Source organism: Rattus norvegicus, chromosome 8 (assembly GCF_021556685.1).
Source record: "Rattus norvegicus strain SHRSP/BbbUtx chromosome 8, alternate assembly SHRSP_T2T, whole genome shotgun sequence".
In the NCBI taxonomy this organism is placed as follows: Eukaryota; Metazoa; Chordata; class Mammalia; order Rodentia; family Muridae; genus Rattus; species Rattus norvegicus.
The window spans coordinates 123,783,209-123,805,020 of record NC_141541.1 but is presented as its reverse complement, the minus strand read 5'-3'; the positions used below and the strand labels follow the sequence as shown (position 1 = coordinate 123,805,020).

The 21,812-nt window shown below is 44.1% G+C and overlaps 1 long non-coding RNA gene across 4 annotated transcripts in view; it reads right to left on the bottom strand.

Moving 5' to 3' along the window:
• Nucleotides 1–19,273: 19,273 nt before the first annotated feature.
• The window catches only part of LOC102549861 (uncharacterized), a 30,693-nt gene continuing 28,154 nt past the window's right edge, over nt 19,274–21,812 (bottom strand). For 2 of the 4 annotated variants that reach the window (XR_015628089.1, XR_015628087.1), the window contains 3 exons: nt 20,605–20,698; nt 20,203–20,388; nt 19,274–19,981 (listed from right to left, as the gene is read on the bottom strand). This is a non-coding gene — a long non-coding RNA (uncharacterized LOC102549861). The remainder of the gene's footprint in view (nt 19,982–20,202; nt 20,389–20,604; nt 20,699–21,812) is intronic. The other 2 variants (XR_015628088.1, XR_015628090.1) reach the window with 1 other exon arrangement.

Sequence of the window (21,812 nt, the reverse complement as noted above, 5' to 3'; positions counted from 1 at the left end):
GAGTTCAGAAGGTAGACATGGATCCTTGGACCTGGCCAACCAATCATTCTAAACTACTTGGCAAATGCCAAGCCAGTGACATACACTGTCAAAAAAAGAAAAAAAGATTGAATGAGGGTTGGGAGAATGACATTGATCACTTTCTACAAGCTGTCTTCTGCTCTTCATAAAAGCTCTGTGTAGGCATAAAATTTTTGCGACCTACTTTAAATAAGGTTTTAACCTCTCATCTAGCCCACCACCCAGCAGAGGTAGTAGAAAAGTTATTAGGATGTGGGGGTTAGGATGTTATTAGGATTTATTCAGCAAGAGTTCTTTGGGCCTAGATTGATCTTCTTTCTCAGCAGTTCAGTCCTGTAGCAAACACCAAATACAATTCAGCAGCTACGGACCAGCCCTCTAGGCCGGCAAACACCAGGCATGAACCAGCAACTGTAGTTCAATTCTGAAGAAATCTCCAGGCTCTCCAACTGGCCTGAGGTGAGGCCTCAGAAGCTGCAAGCTGCCGCAGGAACCTCAGGAGCAGTTTTTGGGCGAGCTTCTCTCAATGGGGTGTTACCACAAGTTGAGCTCAACAACACTATGTAAGGTGAACCAATACGTGAGTGTCATTAGGGAAGAATGATGAGGCAGAGCCAACCAAACCAAGGCTCGGCACTTGTCTTCCAGTGTGTGTGGTATCATATTTATGCTCCATCAAGCATCCTTCCACCCGTGCCTCCTTCAGGAAAGCAGCCTTTCACATGTTTGCTTTAGCGAGACATCCTTTCACTTGTGTGCCCCAGCTAACTTTCCAAAAAAACTAGAAGTTTTCACATCAGCTCTGCAGCACACACACACACACACACACACACACACACACGCACGCACACGCACATGCACAGATGCATGCATGCTTGTACACATGCACAGGCAGCTCTGCAGCATGTATGTGTGAACACACAGACAAATACACATACACACACACACACACACATGAAAATATATGCAAGCACACACAGAGCTCTGTAGCATACACACATATGGACAAACAGTTCTGCACACACAACCCATTCTCACACACACACACACACACACACACACACACACACACACACACACCTCTCTATCTCTGTCTCTCGCCACTATCAGGAGAATATGTCACATGAAAGCTGCCCATAGAAGCCATATATCCGCAATCTCAATGGTGTCCCAATCTTTTATACTAGACATCTTAACTGTCCCCATCAGACACCTGCATCCCATGGGCCTGCCATCACACCTAAAAACTCCACCTGGGGACGGAAGCCATCTGCAGAAGTAAAAGGCAGTGTGCATGGTGTGCAGGGGCGTGGGGTGTGGCGGTTCTGTGCAATGCCTCTTCCTCATTAATTCACATCCCTCCAAGGCCACTTCCTGGCTTCCCTCCTGAGACTATTATCCTTGGTGGTTCCTGAGGAGTTCTGATGGAATGTTGCCTCTCCAACTTGCCTCCCCTGCTGGTGAGTTCATGGCAGGATACATTTTATATTTGTGATATTATTTCTGAGGAAAAACTGCTCAGTAGACATTTTTGTTTTCCCTGTGGTCCCCCAGGAGAGACGCAAGCACACTGGGAAAGTGTAGAATAGAATAAGAGAAATAGAGATGCTCAAATAATCACGCGCCCTGACCTATTTTAACAGCTAGAGAAAGAACAAGCCGGCTTCCCCTCCTGAGGAATTCCAGGGGCGTCTCAGAGCAGCGGTAACTCAGAGTATAAAAGTGCTTCTCCATTCTTTAGAGGGGGTCTCAGCACCACTCACTTTTGAGAAAAGAACTGGCTGCAATTGCTTTTCCGTTCCCAATCTTCCCTTTGGATACCTCACTATTTTTTGATAATGTTTGACTGGCGTACCTCAGGGCAAGGTACTGTAGGGAGGGTCAATATCATTTCTAAAATACCTGAATCTTTTGAAAAATTTGTAAAGTATACAAGGCAGGATTTAACATTCAAATGTTAAGTCAGGCAAATAATCCCCTGACTATGTGGAGCAAACTGGGGATAGTGGAACTCAGTTTGGGCATCACACAATAATTCAGAATTTATTCCTTAAAATATATATTTTTAAAAAAAAAAAAACTTAACAATTACAATGAATTCCAAACTACCTGTGCTTTCCGCACAGAAGTGTCATTGACCTTGAGATTCCAAGGTCACTTGAATCCTCTGACTTCCTTCTTGCTGGCCATGCTTCCTCTTGACAAGGAATCTTTGCATATTCTGTGGAAACTTCTTAGGGTTCCCTCTGCCTTATTTCCTTCCATGTGTTTGCATTTATGTCTTCCTTCAAAGATGACTGTAGCAGGAACAGCAGGGCTGCCTCTATGTAAATGCAGAGCAAGGGGTTATGCAGCCACAAAATTATCTCCTGTGGAAGGACCTAATTGAGGACTGCCTGAGAGATGCAGACAACGCCAGCCACACAGGAACTGCTATTTAGAAGAGATGCTTTCTTGGGATCAATGGGGTTTGGATGGAGGGTGTTAAAGGAGCTTGCAGCAGTGCTCAGATGAGCTTATGGTGTTTCTCACCTGCTCCCAGAGTCTGTGCTGTTGTCTTTGCGCCACCTCACCTCCAACCCTCAAGGGTAGGTAGGGTCAGGCAGTGAGTAGTCCAAGGCACAGACAACAGATGATTCAGTCAGTCACATCCACAGCACACCAACTGCTTACAGAGCCAACAACTGGCAGACATTTTGTGGCACATGGAACATAGAATGTACAAAGTAAGTCCGTAGAGTCATCCACAGACTGGGACTGCAGTCCAGCATGTTGCTGTGATGAAGGATTTGACCAGTAAAGTAGCTTAGCACTCAGCTCTGAAGCCTCACTACCTGGCTTCAGTCCTGCTCCATGACCAGTTAAATCATCCTCCCTGGGACTCGACTTCCTCATCTGAAACAATGGGATGATGTCACCTCTGTTCCTAGCGTTCTTTGCTGATCAAATAGGGAAACAGATGCGAGCTGCTTAGATAAGACTCTGTACCCTGCTGTGCCGTCTTTACCAAGCTATGAACTCAGAGCAATGCAATGACTAGAATTATCAGAAGATCTAATGATATAACTGCATTCTGAAGGAGTCACCAGTGTAGACAGTATATCTCTCGTGCTGCAGGCACTTCCCGACTTCAGATTATTCACCCTTGATGATTGTATAAATACTAAGTCTCAGCTCAACACTCTCTGTGTATTCTATAGCAATTCAAGTTAAATCAGTTTCCTGGAGGAAGCCTCCTTAAGACTTAGGAAGTTCTAAGTTGAAACACTCCCTCTGGGAAGGCCAGGAAGGAAGTAAACAACTGGCAAGTTTCAGGAAGTTCCTGAGATTGACAAAATATACAGAGCCTCTTCCCTAGGTTTAGGAGGCAGTGAACACCTGTTGAGGGGGGAGACTCTTAGCTAGGTAAGCTGGTTAGAGGAAACTGTCTTTGACCTGTCAGCTGTGCACAGAGCTCCAGGGATGTAGCTTTTGTGAGTCATTATCCATGCATTTCAGAAGTACAAATGCCTTTTGAGTCACCCATGTGCCTGCATGTAACCCCAATAAATGTATGGTTTGCCAAATTGGACTGCATTATAATTGTTATTTACTCCCTTTCTTATCATTCCTGCTGAAATATTATGATTCCCACCTTCCCTTCCAGAAGTCAGTCATTTCAATTTCTATAAGGGGTCACCTTCTATTAGGCTGGAACCCCTGCTTGCCGCTGCATAAGCTGGAAAACCCCATCCACCCTCCTTCCTCCACACCCACCTCATAACAAGGAATGACTCCAAGAGCCCAATTCTGCCTTCTTGGCAGCTATCAGAACCTCCTCTCCTGATGCTGCCAGCACCCAAATCCCTGCCTAAGTGCTCAGCTCTTAACCGTACTTGGTACAAACATAACTTATGGCTGACACATCATCACCCATTGCCTACAGTCAATAAACTGTTTCCTTCCTAGCGTACATGCATAACTTCCTCAGCCCCATTCTTTGGGACCACCATCTAATAAACCTGCCTTTATCTATTTTAATCTGTCCTATATCGGTCTCGCCGAAGGAGAGAAAAAGCCTATCGCCCATCTTCTTCTGCAGGCATTTTGGCCGTCTGCACATGTAAGGGTGACAAAGTGTCCTTCACCACAAATAAACATGGTCCCACCTAAGGTCAGATCAAGCCTCCTCCTTTCTGCCTTCTATCTCTCTATAGCTGCTTAATAATATAACATTTGTTGGCTCTTTATCTGGGCTAAACAGATGCCTACGGCTTGTCTCCCCAGGAAAAGCACCCTACAACATCATGTTAAAGAAATCATTGCTTTGCACTTTAATCAGATGTCATGAAACCTCAGGATCCTGCTCCTACCCATCAAGGACTCATCCTAGTTTTGACAAAAGTGTCTCAATGAGTGTGTGAGTCATTTCAGTGAGAACTAACCCTGCCTCACCCTGGATCTCACCTGGTCTTCACAGTGATGGCTCTGCTGTGAGCGAAACTCTTTCAAGGAGGGCATCCCTGAGCAGAGATTCTTGTAATTGAAACACAGCTGTCTGGATTGCTTTAGCAACAACCCTGTATAAACCCAAGTCTAGCACAGCCAATTTAAGCTTATCCCAGACTAGTTTACAAAGGAATGAGTCTCAGACTATGGTCATTTTACTAGGCTTTGACAATTACAAAGAAGTGGCCCCTAATCTACTCTTCTAACTGTTGGCCTGGATACTTCCCCAGCAGCCTGGGTACTTCTCCAGTGGTGTGCCCCAGATATTGCTGTTTCTCCGGCCATGGGCTCATCATCCATCTCCCCTCATGGCCTCCCCCCCCCTCTCCCTCTTTCCCTCTCTCCCTCTTCCTCCTTCCTCTCCTGTCTCCTTTCTCTCACCCAGTCAAGTCACTCCAAGCCTACCTACCTCTAATCCTTCCAGTGGTTTCACTGTAGCCCACTTTATTTAACCAATTGTTTTAAATCAAGGAACAAGGTTTGCACAGCAAAAGCTTGTAAACATGAGAAACCTAGAGTTTGGGAATAGAGTTTAGCATTATAATACATACAACAGACCAAACCTCAACGCACATGACTTCTGGATACAACCAGCCTAGGAATTACTGTCCCTCATGTTAAAAACAAAACAAAACAAAAACAAAAACAAAAAATACTCCACACCTCATATTGATGGTTTTTTTCTCTTGACCTGGTTCTTTGCTAGATGATACCTGAAATATTAAAATGAGGGTATATTGAAAGTTGAAGCTACTTTATAAACTGTGGATTCCACCCTATCTAGCCTGGAGCCAAAGCTTTGAATACAGGCATCATTCTTCTGGGTAACAGGGATGGGAAACCCCAGGCAGATGAGGGGCAGAAGTGAAGAAAAGTCTCCCTAACTACCACAAGCTAAAGAATTCCACATAAAAGGCAGGGAGACCCCAGTGGAGAAACCATAAAAAACAAATTTGGTATTTTTAATTTTTAATTTTGAAAGAGTTATAGACACTAAGGATGTGAAACAATAGTTCTGAAGATTCCCCTACACCCCCATCTGTCTTCTTTGAATGAGAATAAGGTATGTAACTGAAATATATCATCAAAATCAGGAAAATGATTTTATAAAGTACTATTGCCTATGGTATAGGTTTAATCAAATTTGATCAGTTTTTACATATCTCTAGGTGTTTAACATTTGCTAATGCCTGGAACAACAACAACAACAACAGAGTAGAAAGACAAATATTTAGATCATAGACCAAGTCTAATCATTAAGAGCTTAGACTCCCTCTGCCTCTAGGTTTCCCACATTGCATCATGGCTCCACTATTGGCTGTCTTTGTGACTGAGGACCCTATGGAACCTTCTCCACTCTGGTGCTCTCCTCCTTTCTCTACACAACAGAGTCAATAAGAGTTTGTTCCAGAGACATAGTGAGAAGCATCGAAGCAAAATGCTTCCTAGCAAGCACAGAATAGCAACCAGCTGTGGTAGACACTGCATGATAGCTCCTACTGTCCAGTGGGGTCCAGAGACACATGGAGTGTTGGGGTAAAGAAACAGAATTTTGACTGATTAAAATAGCATATGCACATTGTCTGAGTTAGAGGTCCTATTGCTGTGAAGAGACATGATGACCAAGGCAAATCTTATACAGACAAATATTTAATTGGGGCTGGCTTACACTTTCAGAGGTTTAGGTCCCTTTCACAATGGGTGGAGCCTGAACAAAAAAGGAGACCTCCTAAGCCCACCCCACAGTGACAGGCTTCCTCCAACAGGGCCACGCCTCCTAACAGTACCACTTCCCATGGGCCAAGTATATTCAAACCACCACACACATTTACTAATTAGGAAGGAATACAACAGAATAAAACAATCACTTGCAGAGAAGGGTACTAGACACATATTCTGGACCTTAGTAGAGAGGTACGCAGTCATTCCTGATCAGGAGGGAGCAAGCACAATCCGCACAGCAGGTGAGGTGGAGTGCCAGCATTTAGGGAACCAAGAGAGAGCAGAGCAAACAGACATTCTATAGTTGTAATGAATGTTCTTGGTTGTCGAGGTCACTACATCTAGAATTAACTAAAACCCGAGCTTCTGGGTACATCTGTAAGGGAGTTTTCTTCGTGAAACCATTTGAGGTAGGAAGACTCACATTTAAAATCCAGATCTTTTGAGATGGGAAGATGCACCTTTAATCTAGGCCATCCTCTGCTGGCAGCCTATATAAAGGACGTATAAGAAGGGGGAAAGTGCTCCCAATACCTTCCTGCCTGCCTTCTGTCTCCCTGTCACTGGCAAGTCTATTCCTGCACTGGCATTAGAGTCTACTTCTTCTTCAAGATTCTGGTGTATACTAAAGACAAGCTGAGACACCCGGCCTCGTGAACTGACCAGCTACTTAATTCTTGGACCTTCTGTTGCTAGACAGCCATTGTTAGACTAGCTGGGCCATAGTCTGTAAGCCATCCTAATAAACCCCATATATACAAAACACACACACACACACAGAGAGAGAGAGAGAGAGAGAGAGAGAGAGAGAGAGAGAGAGAGAGAACACGAAGGGAGAGACAGAGAGACACACAGACCCACAAACACAGAAAGAGAGAGAGAGAGAGAGAGAGAGAGAGAGAGAGAGAGAGAGAGAGAACACGAAGGGAGAGACAGAGAGACACACAGACCCACAAACACAGAAAGAAAGGGATGCAAATAGATCCACAGTTAAGACAAGGTATCTCTTTCATCAAGTTCTGTAGGGGTGGGAAAAGAGACATAACTAAGTCAATGACTTAAAGACAAGATGGGGGTAAGATTGAAGGAGATTATATTTTCCCCCAAGCTGAGTAGCAGTGCCTTAGCCATGTGGGAAAGTTATAGAAAGGTGAATGTTAGAAGAAACAGAACAGTAACTATGGGCATTCTGCATTCCGACTGACCCGAAGACGGTCACATGGTCAGTCATCCTGCGAAGCACATGAATTAGAGACAGAGGGGCACACACAGTGGAGGGACAATCTCCAATCTTCATCAACTTAAGTAGACTTAGGAGACATACACCTGCAAGGATCTTTCCAAAGAGGTCGGACTGATGAGGGGAAACCCTCCTTGACTTTAGGGGCACCATCAAGGCCTTGGGCTGAGTGAGAACAGCACACAGAGAAAGACAAATATCAGCTCTCTTAACATTTTGCTGAGTGGACAGAGCATCATCCTGTCAATGGAGTTTTATCACGTAATTAAAGAGCCCCTGATTAATGAAACTCAGAGGCAAACTCATCCAAAGCAGTGATGCTGGGAAAAGATTATTGCAACATTTTTCTCTGGCCAAAATAAAGCAAATGGCTACAGCCTTACAGCTTGCGTTTCGGTTATTCACACTATGGCCCATTTGCTGACAATTTTTCAATACTTACAGATTTATTCTGCCCTATTAAAAGCCTCAAAGCAACCAGGAAGTGTTATAAATATTTGAAGAGAGCTGGATGTTTCAAATGCTGAATAAATCATTAGAACCAGAGCGAGCGCTCTGGTGGCAGTGTTGGGTAACGTGACTGCCCTTGGCTCCGGGCTCTCTCTGATGTAGTTGCCCTTCACTAATCCGCTCCTGGTTCACCCTTTGCATGCTGAGGAAAGCTCTATTTTTTTTCCTCTCAAAGAGTCATTTCTCATCCTGAGAAGTTACAAGGAGGAGACACATTTGTGAGGACAGTAAATCAATTTGCCTCCTAATAATTAGAGTTTCCCACAGCCTTGCAATCAGCCATTCTCGCACTGTGAGTGGACTGGCGTAGTCAACTTCAGGTGAATGATTCTACGATCATTCTAAGAGCTGTTCTCCTAACAATCCTGTATCACCAAGGCCCACACACAAGTAAGTCATGGAGAACGTGACTCTTTCCAGAGCCAGCCCTCTGTTTACTTCTTACATCTGGAGGCTTCAGATTCATGAATTTCTGTCTACCTGGGACACAAGTAGTGCCCCTGTCTCTAGCCATCAATCTTCACTCAGAATCCAGCTCAACACAGGTTCTGTTGTTTAAGTTACTTCAGAATTTCTATCAAGATTCAATGTTTTTATTACCCATGTTCCCCACGTTCACCCTGCCCATTCTTGATTCCTTAGTTTCTTATTATTTTATTTTATTTTGTTTATGTGTAGGGTCTTTTGCCTACCTGTATGCCTGTGTACCACTCACATACCTGGTACCAAGAGCATCCAGAAGAGGGCATTCGATTTCTCTGAAACTAGTTACAGATGGTGTGAGCCATCATGTGGGTGCTGAGAATTGAACCTCAGTCCTCTAACAAGAGTAGCCAGGGCTCCTAACCACTAAGCCATCTCTCCAAAGTTCCTCATGGTTTTTGTAGCAAGCAGTTTATGGATACTTGATATTTTATAGTCGTTGTTATTAGATCTTAGCTGATTGGAGAGAAGCATACCACGGCGATGCTTCAGCTGAGATTGGGAGACTGAAATTTTCAGGATTTATTCTGGGATGGAAGATAACCCACAAGGAGGGAGGGAGACACTGGAGTGGCATGCTAGCTGCCCCTTGCATCAGGATTTGTTAGCTTCTTATGGCAACCGCCATCTAGTCATGTAAAATGGGTGGTCACTGGCAATCCCACAGCTGGGATATAAGCAAGTAAGTGGCCCGGTGCTTAACATTGTCTCCGAGAACCACACTCGAATTCTAAGGCTGAGTCTTTCCTGGCTGCTTCCTGGGGAGTGCAAACCGTACTCCCCAGTGTTCTAACTCTCACTCCAAAAGGACCTTGTGCAACAACATCTCATTTTTCTTCTGCTAGTCAAGGCAGGGAATGCTCCCTGCTGTGTGCTACTGTGGTGTGCTACGTGCTTGGCTCTCTGTCATCTTTCTCAAGAGTCTGGCATGAAATAACCTCTCAGATTATGCCTTTATTGAACCTTCTAGATGGGAGTCATGTACTTCTCCTTGTCCCAAAGACATCACACTCAGCTCGATCCTTACCCAACACCACATGCACACACACACACACACACACACACACACACACACACACACACACAATTTTTTGAGATAAAAATTACCTAGAACAAAGAGAGTAGGATTATTTCCCCACCTCTTTTCTGGAACAAGTGGAAAGTCCTGTACTCTGCTGAACTGGATGTGATGTCCTTGTCCAGTCATCATTTAGCCAAGCAAGAGGAAAAGTGCCAGATCTCATAAGATGGTCTGGAGAAAGGATGAATGGGTAAAGCAACTGCCTTTTGATGGTCCAGTCAAGTCTGAACATCAGGAGGGAGAAGAAGAATGTGTCTCAAAGCAAGTTCAACCTCAGTGGACCACCAAGAAGTGTCAAGTGGGGTCCAGAGGCAGCACTACCATAAAAAGGAAGGATGTATCGTGTATGGTGTTGGAGAACAAACCTGTGCACCAGGTATAAAGCACAGTCAACTTTGACATAGTCATTCCCACCTCTTAGGGATCCTGTCATCTTGAGAGATACCGTACTAGGTCTGTGGTCCCAGCATCCTGTAGTCTTTCTGAAAACAGCTTTACAGCTCGCCTTTTCTCTGAAGTGAATGGAGGAAGATCACAGGAATCTGTACCCTCAAGTAGAATCAAGCTGCAGGCCAGAGCTTGGTACAGTACCACTCCTGAGGCAGTACATAAACTCCCACAGCCTACATCTGCAGACGCTATTGGAATCAAAAGACCCAAGACTCGCTCATTAAAACAATAAAGATTTTGTCATGTTAGACCCTGAAGAATTCATTTAGCAATCAGAGTAGTCTGCCTGTTGGGAAGAGAGGGGCCCATGCAAGACCTCCAGGAGTTCTTTTTAAGAGAGGCCTCATTGCTAACCCACAACGATGCCACTCTGTCTTGATCTTATTTATTAACCTCTGAAATCCACACCCTGGGCCAGCAAAATGACTCGGTGGGTAAAGGGTCCTTTCCACCAGGCCTGACCACCAAGGTTCAATTCCTACTGTTTCTACGGTGTGTTGTTAGCCAAAGGAGGGCACACTATCCTTTTAGAAAATCTCTCCAGGGTGTCAACCCAAGATCGAATTGGCAGAGGGTCTCCTCTGTCACCCACAAACAAGGTCAATGTATTGGTTATCTTTCTTTTTCCCATCACTATGATGAAAACACCCTAAGGAAAAGGAGTTTATTTTGACATGGAAGGCTGTCTGGGGTAGAGAGAGCGCGGTGGTCATTGACTTGAAGCAGCTGGTCACAGCGCATCCGCAGTCAGGAAGCAGGAAGAAATGAATGCTCGTACTCAGCTCATTTTCTTGCCTACTTCCATTTAGAGCCCCAGACTCTGGATAGTCCCGAGCCCCCCAATCATGGTAGGTTTGTATTCAGTTAAAAATCTCTAGTAATGCTCTTATAGTCATGCCCAGAGGAATGCCTCTTAGATGACTAATCGAACCACGTTGGTAGCTTACATTAACCATCAAAAGAAGGTAGCGATGGCCCTAACTTCTGACTAGAGAGGGGCAGTTTCCTAATGGGGATTTGAATGAGAAACTTCAATGCAAGTTAGGACAATGGCTTTGGCTTCCTTATTCTCTAAATGCCTTCCTTCTTAATATTCTTCCCTTTGAGGGAGGCAAACATCTGCCTTATGTTTCTACTTATAATTTCAAATTCAAACAAAGAGCGCTGGCCCATCTGTTGAGGCTGCTTCAGACATCTGGGGCACCATTAAGCAGCAGGGCCAGCTTGGCCAGGGTCCAGTTTCTTCCTCCCTCTCTACCTACTCCATACTTTCCCAGGGCTCCTCAGGCATCCAGCAAAAGAAGAAGAGTTCAGTGCCTCTGCCCTTGTAAAACATTTGCTTTTGTTTCCATAAATGGGAGAGAAAGGGAGGAACACTTTTGGAAAGCATCCTGTGTTTATAAACTGCTTGGATTAAAAGTCTCAAATAAGGTAACTTGGTGATAGCTCTATGGGTCACGTGGGGCTATTCCAGTCCTGCTCCGTGAGTCACGTGGGGCTCTTTCAGGACTGGTAAAAACCACTCCAAGAACATTTGGAACTTCTGAACAAGGCTCCTTTCCCTGGACTTTGTAATTTCCATAGACCTCTGAGCTGGAGGAAGGCACTCCACTTGGAAATAACTTGCTCATTTTGTTGACTTCCTCTTTTTCAAAAAGCAAGAAGCAACTAGGAGCTGAGAGCCACACAAAATATCTGACTTTCAACCTACAGTGGAAATGATGGCTCCCAGGAATCCTCGCCTGAGTGTATTCAGCTGTGGCTTCTCCAGCCAACTGTGTGTTGGTTTCCCTGGGAGGCCTGACGGCCATAATAAACAAACACAGAGAGCGGTGCACACCAGCTTGCATGCTTGCCTGTGTTTCTGACCCTTTTCCTCCTGGACTTCAAACGCACATAAATGGCTCCTTCTCCTAGGAAAGGCAGAGTCGGGACAAAGGAGAAAGTTGAGAAGGTAGTTAGATAAACAAACAAACAAACAAAAAGGGGATTTTTTTTTAAAAAATGTTCTTTTTGTGAAAGAACATTTCACAAAATTTTGTGAAATTTGTTATGTGCAGAGGATGACCTTGAGTTTTGAATCCCCCTGCTTCCACCTCCTGAGCACTAGCCTTACAGGTCTACGCCGTCATAATTAATGTTAGACAGGTTCACATTCCAGACCCTGTGCATACTAGCCAAGCTGGTTAGATAGAGCTTGACACAAGCCAAAGTCAGCTGGGAAGAGGAGATCTCAACAGAGAAAGTATACCTGTCAGACTGGGCTCTGGGCAAGTCTGTGAGACATTTACTTGATCCATGTGCAGTTCCACCTCTGGGCAGGTCGCCTGGATGGTATAAGAAAGTAAGCTAAACAATTATGGCAGGCAAGCTCAGCTTGCAAAGACTATGAAGGGATGCTGCCTCCTGCCTCCAGGTTCCTGCTTGAGTTACTGCCCTAACTTTCCCTGTGATAGACCATGAGTTGTAAGACGAAATAAACCCTTTCCACACCCAAGCTGCTTTCCCTCATTGTCTTTATCAAAACAACAATAAGCAGACTAGAATACTATAATCCAAGGCTCAGCAAGCCAGAGACCAGGATGCTGTCCAGTGTGGCTCCCTGTATTCCATATATCATATTTTACCAGAGTACATGTGACGTGTGATGTCTAAAATTGCTTACGCTGCAGCAGGTATCGAATGATCTTGAGGAGGACCATGTGAGCCACAAAGCAAAAAGACGTTTGCTACTTACAGGGGGAAGAAGACAGGCAACTCCAGAATCCCCATGAGATGTATCTTAGCTCTGGCGGGAGTGGGTCTTTTACTGCACACTGCAGGAGTGTGGGCAGATTTGGCTACTGGAGGAACCAAACAGTGTCTATGTTTGGGAGCAAGATGTGTGCAGGTGAGACAGAACGATTAGTGAGTTCAAGTGATGAGCAGAGGCGACCCAGGGAAATGCAGAATCAGAATTTTAGTGGCAGAGTGACAAGTATCAACTGGAGAATGCAGTTGACCTCCAAGGTTCCTTCCTGTTTCTATGAATGGTTACTGGGGATGACACTGCAGGAAGGATTCACCTTACAATAAAGATTGAAAACCCTGATGATGGATGATAAACAATTTGATATCTGCTGCAAATAGCCATTAATTATTTTATACTTTATTGAAGGCAGATATGGATCAAGGGTCTTGAAGAGTTTGCATGTATTCTTTGCTTGGGGAGCGGGGCTGTCTTTGTCTTGTAACTTTAGGATGTCAGTAAATGGAGTATAGAATAGTATAGTATTGTCCCCTTCAAGGTAGCATTCTAAGTCTTATGGTGTATGTATCAGCAAGGGTGGGCTAGACCATGCTTCCATAACAAACAAGCCCCACATTTCAGTGGGAGCAGGAGTTTGGTCCTTGCTGTTGTCACATGTTTGCTGTGACATTAGTAGGCATCCCTGCTTGCTGTTGCCATTCAAGGACCTACCCTTTGCAAACTTATCCTTTGGACTGCTGAGTACTATCAGCTATTGCCTCTAGTTTGATGCATCTGAGGAGTGTCATAAATCATTTTCCTTCATGGTTTACATGAACACACTTTGCCAAACTCTCCCTACCGCCTCTTATAGGTCAGAGGCACTCATGTTAATATGTTGGTGTGTCTGGTAGATATGTTTCATTCAACCTTTAAACGGGTATGAGGCCTTGCTGATGACGATTAGGTCAAGAAGTACTGAGTGGCTGTTCTGAGCTACCGCTCTCCTGGTCACTAGGGAGACAATTCCAAAGGAGAAATGCGAACTTCACTGAGCTTTCCTAGGAGGGGCAGGAAGAAGCTGTGAGTGCGCCACGTGGTGGATATGAAGGACAGTTAGTGCTGAGTGTTCTGAAAATCAACAAGATCTGGGAACTAACGCCAAATGCTAAGCTCTGGGAATGGAAAGGTCTCTGCCCCTGAGCTTCTTCTCATTTAATCTTGACCATGGCAGATGGCTTGAGGGCTCTGGAGATCGCTTCTGCCTAAAGGCAAGCTGTACAGGCAGATTTGCATATTCCTCTTATTCTCCAGCCCAGTAATGATGCAGAGGTGGTGATGAGTAGGATCTGGGAAGGACGCAGGGCTTGCCAGGACTGTGCCGTTTCCTGAGGCCCCTTACAGCTGAGGAGAAAGTCTTTCGGAAAGATAGCTTCCCTATTTGTGCTCTGAGATGTTACCTTAAATACAGTCCAGCAAATCAGTGTCCAGAAACTAACGCTTCGTGGAATGATAGGAGACAGTGAGGGCAAATCCTGCCCCTTAAAACCAAACAGAACAAATCAAACCACATCCCTTCTGCATCCGTGGGCTGGGTTTGCAGACATGGCTGTGTTGGGTCTGGGTGCTAGGAGATTGCTGTGTTTCTCTTCATTTATAATGAATGACATGTCTGTAATGAATTTCCCCAGTCCAACATTTGGTCCTTGTTTCTGTCTTCCTAAAATAACTCTTTATTTCCTCCAAAGCCCCATAGTCTTTCAGCGGCTCTCGTCGGCAACTCATACACTGTTTTAAAAGCAAAGAATCCCCCCCCAGCATTCAGTAAGACCTTTCTTTCCCTATGCTTTTTCCAACAATCTTCCTGTTAAGCTTGCCAGCAAGGGGTGCGGATCAAAACAGTATCTTCTGTATAAGTAGCTCTTTCTATGAACACGACTCACCCTGGCCTTGTCAGAAGACTTGGCTCTGAGACAGCGACTCACTTATAGATGTGTTTCAGGTTTCAATTTGAGCGGTGACCTTGGGTAGATGAGCCGTTTTCCATTGTGATAAATAAGGTCTCCCTGGGAAGACAAGACTATTCATTTTCAACTACAGAGTGAGAAATTGAGGTGTCCTGGTATCTAAACAGTAGAAATGGGGCAAACAGGCAATTACCTGACCTTGATCAGTCAGAGATGCAGGGGAAGGCTGGTGTGTCCTGGAGACTGCCAGAGCTCAGGCCTCATACCCAAAGCTCAGGGCCCAGTAAGGGTTCTGGAGCTGAATTTTCAGTCTGCAGACAGCTTCTCACCCTTAGAGCCTACCTTCCTAGGACTCAACTCTCACTAGCCTACTCTACACTAGGAAAGTGATAGGTCTCTGCTGGGATGCCAGCAGTGGCTTATATACTGTGGCAGGTTGCATGGACAGCCATAGCCGTCCATCTTTGATCCACAGTATTGAGGCCACTCTTATAAAGGGACCGGGTGCTCTGTTCATGAATGTAAGCTCTTGTTATGTGCCATGCCTGGACTGATCACACAGATTCTGAGTTACAAATGGCCCCAACCAAGGCTTTGTCTCCATAACCATTTACTGTTTGTTCTTGTGCTAACATTTCTGTATTGAAATTAAGTCTATGCCAAGCACTTGGAGAATGAGATGTGTCTCAGTTACCCTCATCCCTTCCTAGCCAGCTAGCATCTAGTAAGTCTCCAGGAAAATAAGAGTTGAGTTTGATTTAAGTCCATGAATCCATGGGTGAGCTGAGCTAGATCAGGCTCGATCAATGGTAGCTGGATTCACTTACGCGTTTGCCAAAAGCTGACAAACTGACTAAGAGGTATCTGGTCCATGAAAGCCACACACATATACACACACCATTATTATCCATGAAATAGCACTGCTCAGATCCCAAGCCAAGTGTCTAATAATTCAGGATCTCTTATTGCCTTGGGTACCACTGGGCACCATCCTCTCTTACATTTTTAAAATTACAACCAAGTGAAATTTACTAAAAATGTGCTGATTTTTCTCTTCAGCTGAAGCATTCTTTTTGATTGGACTCAAAATGCCTTCAATGTTACTCCTCCTTTTCTTGGAGGGATGTCTTCGCTGTCTTCTGATACTCTGTAGAAACAGTTATCCATGGAAGAAGTACCCACCAGGTATCTCAGGAGACCTTTAAAAATCTGTTTATGCCAATAACCTGATGCAAATAACTTGTTGCCTACCCTGAGACCTCTCAGCCCCCTTTCCACAGGAGTGAAGATAATTCACCAGCATTGTGAGCTGTCACTCACCTGGAAATGAATTCATTCAATGTTGGTGTGATGTTGGATAGGGGAATGCAGGCGTAGTCTTAGAGACAGTTCTGAGATGAGGACTATCTAGAGAGCAGCTATGGTGCGAAGCTTATGTTGTTTCTTGAAACAATCACACTGACTCTCCATGAAGCTGCCCTTTGTCAATGTATCCTTCCTGGAACAAAATAAACTAATAGTGTTCATTTATTGACTGGCTATTTTATTTTTCAATGGTATGTTTATGCATGTATATTCACCTGCACATAAATAAAGGCATCACATGCATGCAGGACCTGAGGAGGCCATCAGAGGGCATTAGATCCCCTGAAACTAAGACTGTAGATGGTTATGGATGCCATGTCAGTGCTGAGAACTAAATCTGGGTCCTCTGCAAGAGTAGTTCTTAAGTGCTGAGCCATATCTCCAGCTGCCAATACATTTCTTTTTATTCCTTTGGGTCACACATAAGAAACACACACCCAAGGATCACCAGTTGATTTTATCCTGTAGTAAACGCCAACAAACACTCTTCCCTATAGACAGTCCTCTGCCTTTCCTGTGTTTATTTGCAAGGTCCCATATGAGGGGTTTCTTCATTTGCACAGTTTTGATTTTAATAACGCAACAGCTGCAATCCATTTGTTTTGAACAGTTTGTAAAGGTACAGGCAGGAGCACCAACATTTCAGGGAGCTCACCTCTTGCCTACGGACAATGAAGATGGCAGCCACTCTTCCTGTCCATAACAAGCAAAGCTGGGGCAGTCCACGTAGCTACAAATGTTTCCAGTCATGTAGCAGAGGGGATGAGAATGCACATGGTGCCTGATCATTCAGACTTCCGTGTCTGTCTGGTCAAGGATAGAGCTGTGACACTGCACTGGCTTTATGTCTGTAAGCTGGAAAGCAGACGTTCTGCCTTTGACTCATTCAGTCTCATGAGATAGGCATAATTCCTCAATAAGACATTTTCTCCGCAGAGAGTCATAACCAAGACATAAATATACAAACATTAGACACAGAGACTAACAAGATGGCCAAGAGAGGAAAGACACCTACCTGCTGCTAAGCCTGACCACCTGAGTTCAGTTCCCAGGACCCACATGGTGGAAGGGGAGAACCAAATCCTGAACATTGTTCTTATGCCCACTGGTTACACACACACACACACACACACACACACACACACACACACACACACACACACATACACACAATTTTAAATTTAAAAAATTTTTAAATTTTAAATTTTAAAAATTAAATATTTTCAATACTGTCTTACTTAACATTATGAAGAACAATACCACAGACAATCCTCCATTGATTAAGGGCTTAGTGTAACTTAAATTCTATTTTCTGCTTTATATCACTATTATTTAAAATTTATAAATATAGCCCGACTCAGGAAAGTTGTAAGGTTTTTCTAAATTTATACTATAGCTAATATCTGTTCGAGGGGTCATGTTTTATTTCTATTCATTCATTCAGTTAATTGAAAGTTCATAACATTAATAATAAGTTTCAAAAGTACTATTAATTGTACCATTTTGTGTTTTGGATATTAAGTGTGTGTGTGTGTGTGTCTGTGTGTGTGTGTCTGTGTGTCTGTGTGTGTGTGTGTGTGTGTGTTCAGATAGCTGCTAGAGTTTTGTCACACATAAACGCACATAAAGACTTTTCTTTTTAACATGAAGATAAATTTAGAGGGTTGAAGAAATGACTTGGTTGTAAAATACTTACCATATAAGCACAAAGACTCGACTTAAGTCCCCAGAATAAAAAAGCAGGCATAGTGTCATGACAGAGCACGGGGTAGAGATTGGTGGATTCCAGAGCTTGCTGGCCAGTCAGCCAGGCTGAATGAGTGAGTTCCAGGTTCAATGAGAAATCCTGTCTCAAATAAATAAGGTAGGTAGAAACAGGGGAAGATGCTTGTGCTTCAAACTGCACACACACACACACACACACACACACACACACACACACACACCATCTAGAGTATGCACTTTTACCCACAGGTGAGAATTCATCCATAAACAGCCCATGGGAATTAAATCTTTGCCTCTTCCTAAACTGGACTTGATGCCTGAGTGTGAAGGAATCACCCTAAGATATGATCCTGTGATTCTGCCCAAACACATCCGAGGATGCCAGAAATGGTGGTATGTGTCACAGGAATGTTCAGCCTGCTTCTCCCAAAAGATCTGGAAGAGAACATCCTGACCACATCTGAAGGCCATCCTAAACTCTGGGGCATCCCTAAAGTGGATTCTGTCAGGAGCTAAATCTAAAGACACAAAAAGGACCCACTTCCCTAGACGTTCAGATTTCTGCCTTACTTCTGGATACTGTTCAAATAAAAGCATGGGCATCTTTCCCAGCTGCTCCCCCAAACTGGAGAAGCAGAAGCTATCATGTGCTTATATGGTGATTCATCCTAGGGAGTCTGAATCATTTGTCTGTGAGTAAACTAAACAAAGGGCAAAGAAAAGAGCCCGGAGTACTCCACTGGAAGAGATAGTTACGGGCACGGTGAAAGGTGAAAGTCACCCAGACCTCAGTCCTTCAGGATCCAGAGTCTCAGAGAGTCAACTGGTGTGTACGGCTTAGAAGTTGGGAGAATTTCCGAGGATCACACAGGTATCTGTCTGTGCCAGTGCTGGGCAGAAGAAGCTAGACTGCAAGAAATTCTGAGCTCTGATCCACGTGCCTGGACTCGTGATTTTCCAATGCTTGCCCTTTATGGCAGCTACCCGTCTTCTCCCTTTGGAGGGACATCTCCCAATAGCACCTCCTCACTGGTAACCTCTGGGGTCCTCCAGCTCTCTTTCTTGGCATGGCTTACATGTGGAGTTTGGAAGAGCTTCGGAGGAAGGAAATAAGAGATTGCCAAACTCCATTAGGAAGTAGTGTGTAAATATTGCTCTCCCACACGGGGAAGATATTTATCATATCAGAATAGGACAAAAAAATAAATGGAAGTTGTAACTGTTTCAGATTAGATAGCAGAGCAAAAGCCCAAACTCAACCCCCGATTTCACTCTAACTAAAGAGGAGGCAATGCACAAAACGCAGTTAAAATGCGCTAGCAGAAAAGCTAAGATACAGAAGTAGTTTGTTGGTGGTAAATATGGTTGAAATAATGAAAGCTGGAAAGGTTGATGGTAGACCGAAGTTTAAAAAGATATCCTTAATCCTACCCCATGTACACACATATGCCTCAGTCACTTACTTTTCTATTTTTTCCTTTTTTTCTTTTATTAGATATTTTCTTTATTTACATTTCAAATGTCATTCCCTTTCCTGGTTTCCCCTCTGGAAACCCTCCATTCCATCCCCCCACTCTCTGCCTCCATGAGGGTGCTCCCCCACCCACCCACTCCCTTCCAGCTCCCTGCCCTGGCATTCCCCTACACTGGGGCATCGAGCTTTCACGGGACCAAGGATCTCTCCTCCCATTGATGCCCTACAAGGCCTGTCCTCTGCTACATATGTGGCTGAAGCTATGGGCCACTCACTCCCTGTGTACTCTTTGGTTGGTGATTTAGTCTCAGGGAGCTCTGGGTGTCGGGGGAGGGTCCGGTTGGTTGATATTGTTGTTCTTCCTATGGGGTTGCAAACCCACTCAGTTACCTCAGTCCTTTCTCTACCTCTTCCATTAGGAGCCCATTCTCAGTCTAATGATTGGCTGTGAGCATCTGCCTCTGTATTTGTCAGGCTCTGGCAGAGCCTCTCAGGAGACAGCTTTATCAGCCTCCTGTCAGCATGCACCTCTTGGCATCACCAGTGGGTTTGGTCACTGTATGTGGGATAGAGATCCCCAGGAGCAGCAGTCTCTGGATAGCTTTTTGTTCAGTCTCTGCTCCACTCTCTGTCTCCATATTTCCTCCTGTGACTATTTTGTTCCCCCTTCTAAGAAGGAATGAAGCATCCACACTTTTGTCTTTCTTCTTCTTGAGCTTCATGTGGTCTGTAATTGTACAGAAAATGTGGTACATTTATACAATGGAGTACTACTCAGCTATTAAAAGTAATGACTTCATGAAATTCTTAGGCAAATGGATGGAAATAGAAAATATCATCCTCAGTGAGGTAACCCAGTCACAAAAGAACACACATGGTATTCACTCACGGATAAGTGGCTATTAGCCCAAAAGCTCAGAATACCCAAGATACAGTTACTTTTCTTACCGCTGATAAAATGCCTGAGAAAGCAACTTCGGAGGACTCTGAGAGGTTATGTGAGCTCTCCTGGGGGCACAGCCAAAAAGGAAGGGCTGCATTGTGTGTTGTGTCCTTGGAATTGGCAGGTGTGACCACTGTCTTTATCATCCCGTCGATAATCTAAGTACAGCAATGCAACAGCCTCCAGCAGAGCTTGGACCAATCACAAACATACATGCGGTCAAAACTCACATGCACATAAACTTTAATTAGTTAAAAAATTAAACGTACATATGAGTGTGTGTGTGTGTGTGTGTGTGTGTGTGTGTGTGTGTGTGTTGTATCTATGCAATGCATTCATTTTCTTGGAGAAGCCAAAGAGAATAGCAGATTCCCCTTGAGCGGAAGCTGTAGACAGTTGTGAACTACCTGATGTACGTGTTGAGATCTTCTACAAACACAGTATACACTTTTAGTCACCGAGGCGTCTCTCTGGACTGGAAATTCCAGATTCTCAGCACCACTAAAAACAATAAAGAAGTGTTCACTTCCAGAGTACATAGCATAGGGTCAACTCTAAGCCAGGATACCAAACACTGCCCACAATCCCATCCCTGTCTTCAGAGCGTTCTTTATAGAGTAGAGCTTTAGAGAAATCAATACATCTCTACACAGAAGTTTCACTTGTGTTAACGTGAAAATATTAGTCATTTTTATGAGTAAGTAGTTAAACTATAATTCAAACAGAAGCAATTTCATCTTCTTGGTCTTTTTGATCTGTGTAAGATATTTTCTAGGAACTTCATAAATATCATCTTCATTTAACCCTCATATTAACTTACAAGTAACTGTCCTTAACTGTGTTGTGCAATGACCTTATTTTCTTTTTAAATGTGTGTGTGTGTGTGTGTGTGTGTGTGTGTGTGTGTGTGTGTGTACCTGAGTGCAGTGCCCATAGAGACCAGAAGAGGGCATCAGATCCCTGTTCCTATGGAAATGAGCTACCCTCAAGTTCTTGGAACCAAACTCCCGTCCTTTGATTCGACCATTGATTCGTCTATCTAACCCTTTAGCCTTGAATATGAAAATGAAAACCTTAGCAAGTATGAAACCTGCCCAACACTGCACAGCAAGTAGGAAGAAGATCTATGATCTAAAACTGTTTTTTACTTAAGTGCAAAATATGATTATTTCATCTTATCACACCCTGTCGTCCTTGCTGTTTCTCCCTTAGGATATCTTGCTGAGGGCAGAGAGATGAAACTCACAGCCTGTTCAGCTATCCTGATTATGACTTTTTTGTCTGGGTTTTGCTAACTCTTTGGTTTTTTTTTTAACTTTTTAACATTTGTTTTATTATCTTACGTGTGTGTTTCTGCCTACATATATGTATGTGCACCTCCTATATGTCTGGTGCTCAGGAAGGTCAGAAGAGGGCTTCAGATCCCTTGAGGCTGCAGTTATCAGAGTTATGAAGCACCATAGAGGTGCTGGAAATTGAATCCAGCTCCCCTGGAAGAGCAGCACATGTTCTTAACTCTGAGGCAAACCTCCAGCCCCCGGGGTTTTTGTTGTTGTTTTGTTTTGTTTTGTTTTGTTTCTTTGAGATAGGGTTTCTCCAAGTGACCTAGGCTGGC